The sequence below is a fragment of the Cannabis sativa genome, chromosome 4 (assembly GCF_029168945.1).
Source record: "Cannabis sativa cultivar Pink pepper isolate KNU-18-1 chromosome 4, ASM2916894v1, whole genome shotgun sequence".
Lineage (NCBI taxonomy): Eukaryota > Viridiplantae > Streptophyta > Magnoliopsida > Rosales > Cannabaceae > Cannabis > Cannabis sativa.
In genome coordinates, this window is record NC_083604.1 from 69,695,987 (window position 1) to 69,701,792 (window position 5,806).

Sequence of the window (5,806 nt, forward strand, 5' to 3'; positions counted from 1 at the left end):
TTATCGAGACAATGAACGTGACTGGAATCTATATGCAACCCGTAAGTTTGAAAGTGAGAGGAATTATGATTTGCATGCCCATCGTGTTTATAGTATTGTAAAGTATATTCAATTTCATCAATGGGAAAACACTCTTACTGGTTTCATTGGATTCATTGCAAACATTATTAAGGAGTTTTATGCTAATCTTACTGATGATTTCCTTGATGAGAACTCTATACTTTATCGGAGAGTTTATGTTAGGGGTCATTGGTTCTCGTTTTCTGAAAAAGACATTGCTCAGGCTCTGCAATTGCCTGAGAATGTATCCAATGCTGTGATGTCCATGGATCGTGAGTTGATGCACTCTGAACTCACTGGTGCTCGTTCAGAATTGAAACCAGGGGAGAGTCTTCGAATCACTCACCTCACTTTTGCTCATGCTTCCCTTATGCGGTTTGCACTAAGCAATTGGGTTCCAAATTCTAACAAGACCGTGGTGTCTCAAGAAGTGGCTACACTCCTATACCGCATCACTTCTGGAACTTCCATTGATCTAGCCTCACATATTCTAAACCAGATTGTCTCCTTCTGAAGAGGTAAAAAGCCAACCTTCAAACTTGTATTTCCAAATCTAATCTATAAGGTTTTATCTTCTCAGAAGAATGTGGCCTAAGCACATGAAACACTTGAGCCTCCCATCACTGGACCTACATTCCAACCCTCTGAATACTTTGATGGTGTGTTTCAAAAACGGCCAAAGGCTGGTGCTGCTGCTGCTGCTGGTGCAAGTTCAGGCTCTGCTGCAGCAGAACTCCTAGAAGTCAAGTCTGAACTTCAGAATGTGTATACTCGTCTTGAAGCCATGGCTGATGTCCAGCATAGCATGTCCAGGCAACTGTCCACTTTGATTAAACTCTACAAAGTGTTTTAGTTTGTCTCTTTTTAATTAAACTTTGGTCTATTTTTTGTTCTTTGTTTACTTTGGCACTCCGATAAACAAAAAGGGGGAGAGATATTTATTTTTTGGTTTGTTGCCCAACTCTGGACCTTTTCTTTTCAGGGGGAGTTGTGGTTTGTTAGTACTTATGAACTTAATGTTTAAAGCTAGCATGCTTTTTGTTTTTATTGTGATATTCGATTGTGTTACTCAGGGGGAGTAGTTTCTTTTGCTCGTGCTAACTTTGCATTGCAGGTACTTTATGGTAAAAATTATTTTGTTCATCTAAAGTGCCAAAGGGGGAGATTGTAAAGTCCTTTTTTGGCAAGTTAGGTGACAAAATAATTTTTCCTTTTTATGGTAAGATTGCTATGCATTCATTTTCGAATTCTTACCTCTTTTATTCAGTTATTAGTTGCCATTTTCCTTGTTTGGAAAGTTGCACTTTCAGCTGAACTTTCCTTTGTTGAAAACTTCTCAAAAGAGAAGGAATTCTCTTTTAGAAAGTTGTCTTTTTTAGGGAAACTTTGTTTATTGCCTTTTCCTTATTGATTTCGATTGTATCTTGATACAATCAGAATATCTAATCTGTTTTTGGCAGGAATCAAGCATTGAAAGAAGATCGGACCCGATTTTAGTAAGTTTCCCGTTTGCAGGCGTATCCGCTTCGTCGACATCCGAATCTGATGTAGCAGATCGTGTTTCTTTTGGAAAGTTTTTGTACAGCTGCTAATTCGAACTTGTGGTTGCCTCTTTGGTTTCTATGATCTATAAATAGAGCCTAGAGAGCAACCATTCGAATTACCTCTTCCATTATTCATTTTTTTGCATTTATCTTTTGAGAGAAGAGAGTCTTTCTTTGTTTTGTGAGAGCCTAGTTGTTCATCTAGGTTCTAGTTGTTCTATTTCTGTTCTTACTCTATCCTAGAGGTTGTGAAGAACTACTTGACTGAACAAGAGATTGGTCTTCGGGAGAAGACTTGATAAAGCCTTACTTCGGGAGGAAGTAAGCACTTGGTCTTCGGGAGAAGATTTGTTGAAGCCTTACTTCGGGAGGAAGTAAGCACTCACACTTCAAAGACGAAGGGAGTTCGGGCTTGAAGGTGTTTCAAGAAGTCAGATTCATAAAGTGGATTACAAAGGATTGCGGCAATACTTTAGAGGGAGTCTAAACTTGTTTAAGTCAATAGTCTTTGTAATTTTGATACTTTATTAATTGATTTCATTCTCTGGGCGTGGCCCCGTGGACTAGGAGTGTTCGGGAGAACACTGATACCACGTACAAATCTCTTGTGTCAAGTTATTTATTTTTCTGCAAATATTTTATATTCTGCCTGTTCAGTTTTACTGTAGTAGAATTACTTTCTGCTGCTGCAAACGCTTACAGTTTTTATATTTTCGTATATACAACTGACATTTGCAAAAACACGGTTTTTCAATTTTGTTGCACGAGTGACTGTTATTTTTTTATACATACTTTGAACTTTATTTTTGACACTGTAAACTATTTGAAGTTTTTGAAAGTTTGTAAGTGGTCCTAAATAACTACAATACATACAAGATCACGAAAAGAAAAAAGATATATTAAAAATCTCTTTTCAATGCCAAAACAGATAATATTTGTATCAGAACAACTCTCTTAAGGGTGTACTTTAGATTTTCAAAATATATTTTGTAGTGTAAATATGTCACGAAATTCGTACCCTCTAGAATTACTAATTAATATGTACATATATTTGAGCATTGTTAAAAAGTATTAGTGGTGCCTAGTTAGTTCCACCTAGAGGTATGTAACATCTTGTGATTGGTTAGTGGTATTCCATAAAAGTAATTACTATAAATTATATGAGACCTAATACTTAATTGTACCAATAGTGATCATGTTGGAGAGTGCTAGACACTATTAGTGTCTTTTAGCATTTCTTAATATATATAGGCTATTTAGGATTTTTACCCTGAACTATGATTTATGCATTATTGTGCCCCTTAAACTTTTCAACCCGCTAAAAATAGTGCATAAACTATTCACAATATTGTAAATTGGTCCTTCTATCAAGTTTTGTCACACGTAAAAAATAAAATAATGATATGACTGCTTAACCAGTTGCCATGCTAGTGCCATGTCAACGCCACATATGTAATTAATTTGAAAAAGATAATTTAATTTTTTTTAATTTAGTTTTATGTAATTTTCTTAATCATTAATTAATTTAGTTTAATATTTTTCAAAAGTATATCATTTTATTTTTTAATTTTAAACATGGTGCTGACGTATTATTTTATTTACCACATTTGACAAAACTTCATAGAAGGATTAATTTATGACACTATGAATAGTTCAAGGACCATTTGTAACGGGCTAAAAAGTTAAGAGAGCACAATAATGCATAGATCATCGTTCGGGTGATGAAAATTCTAAATAGCCACATATATATGTGCGTAGATATTATATATAAAATATTTATTCACTTTTAGGCAAGTAAGGCTTGCAGCTTCTCACTAGACCAGGCTCTTTAGTTTTCAATTATTCAAAGCTAGATACTTTCCAAACAATAATTTTTGAATGCTCAACTTGGTTCTAATCCCAATTTTATTTGGAAAAGTATTTGGGAGTCCCAATATTTAGTGCGAAAAGGAATTAAATGGTGTGTTAGTGATGGCTATGGCATTTACATGGCTTTCCGATGAAGAGAATCCTTTGATTATTTCTAATCATCCAATTATTTCTAATCATCCAAGTCTTTCTAATGCCTTGGTTTGTTATTTAATGAATTTAGGGGAGAATAGTTGGGATGAGGAAATTTTAAATGACCTAATTTTAGAGCGAGATCAAAGTTTGATAAGAAGTATCCCTTTACAAATTGCTTTGACTAGGGATCACTATGTTTGGTCAAACGAAAACTCGTTTGTATACTGAGTTATGAGTGCTTATGCATTGCTATAGAAAGGTACTGGGCAATGGTTATTCTTCTTTTTGGCATACTCTATGGAGTTTAAAACTACCATCAAAGATCATAAATTTGCTTTGGCGTGCTTGAACAACATTTTTACCAACGGAGTTACAATGACAAATCATCAAGCATGTCGCTTGCTGTGTGATTAAAAAGTATTAGGATCTTGTTGAAATTGGTATTGCAGTATCGTTGGGTAGTACTTCTTCCACCGGTGCGCTGTCGTGTTCGCAGAGGGACTACTGGTCTAAATTGTAAGGTGGCAGCAATGTGTTGGGAAATTTAGGGAACAAGACATGACTTGGTATGGAAAAGGAAAGCGGTGAAGGATGAGGACATTAATGTATTTTCAAACTACTATCTTGATCAATGGACACGTGCTCAAAATTCGAAAAGGGATTCGTCATGGTCCATCTTTCAGACGGGTGATGTTGATGAGCATTGGCCTTTGCCTCAAGAAAATTAAATTAAAATCAATATTGCTATAACTTTGTTTGATAATGGTAGGAGTTATGGTTTAGGTCTTGTTTCACGTAATGCCTCAGGTCTACTCATAGAAGGTTGTACTAAGCTCTCTCTTGGTTTAGTGGAATCAGTTTTAGCAAAAGCTATTGGAGTCTGGGAGACTGTTTGTTGGATAAAAGATCAAAACTGGTACCATGTGTATGTCGCAACTAATTATATGTGTGGTGCAAGCTTTTCAAAGTTCATTGAATATGATTTTCCTATTTGGACTTGTCATTAAGAATTTTAAGAATTTATTTGTAGATTTATATAATGTTTATATTTTTTTGTTAAGAAATCTACTAATGTAGTGGCCCATACTTTCACTAAGGCTATTATTTTATATCCTGATTGTCGTTTCAATTTGGAGTTTGTTCCAACTGATTTATTACCTTGTTTAGTAGCAGAAGTTGATGGTTAAATAAATATTAAGTTTTCATTAAAAAATACATATAAAATATTTATTGGGAATTATATTAATATTTCTCTAAACATTAAATCTTCGATAACTTCAATTTATTAAAAGAGAAATAAATAAAAATTGTTCGTACTTGCATATAACATTTTATTTATTCTATTTTGTAATTTTTTTTTTAAAAGAAATCATTTTTATATTATAATAATGGCATTTAATTTTTTTTATTTACTTCTGTAAGTGCCATATTTCTTGTGTGGAAAATTATGTGCTAGTATTATTTATTGACTTGTCAGATGAATCTAGGATTTATAGATTTATTTCATTACTTTGCCTGATCAACATTTGGGGATTAAAAATATATCTGCGAGTTTTTATAAGTTGGAATTCATTTTATTTTGGTTGTTAGGGAGTCGGTCTTTATATATTTGATTTTAATAATTTTTTAACTAACTCTCATCTTTGATAGAATCTTCTAGTGGATTCTTACTATGTTAGGGAAAATTCTCCTTCTACTTTCTTTTTTGAAGGTTTTTCATGGTGATTATAACAACTTCAGGGATGAAGATACATTAAGGTTTGGTTAGTCTGAAGAGATTTTAGATTTAATACTGAATGGATTTCGGCAAGAGTGAAGCAAGGGGATCTTGGCTTTATACATCTAAGGGGACTCAAATTAAGATCTTAATTTTGTGATCTAGATCTTACGGTAAATTTTTTGTAAGAATCATTGTTTGTATGCTTTAAGTTCCGATGAGTTTAGAACTGGTTTTTGTAACTTGAATTTGATTCTTAGTGAATGTTACTTACATTGGTTCTGTTGAACCCAAACACTAGTCGACTAGATCTTAAAAGAAAATTTCTAAATGAGTGTCATACGACTCCTTACTCAGTTCACCCAGGAACAACGAAGATGTCCCAAGATCTTAAGGCTATATTTTGGTGGCTTGGAATGAGAAATGATATAGCTGAATATGTTTCGAAGTGTTTAATTTGTCAGCAAGTGAATGCTGAACA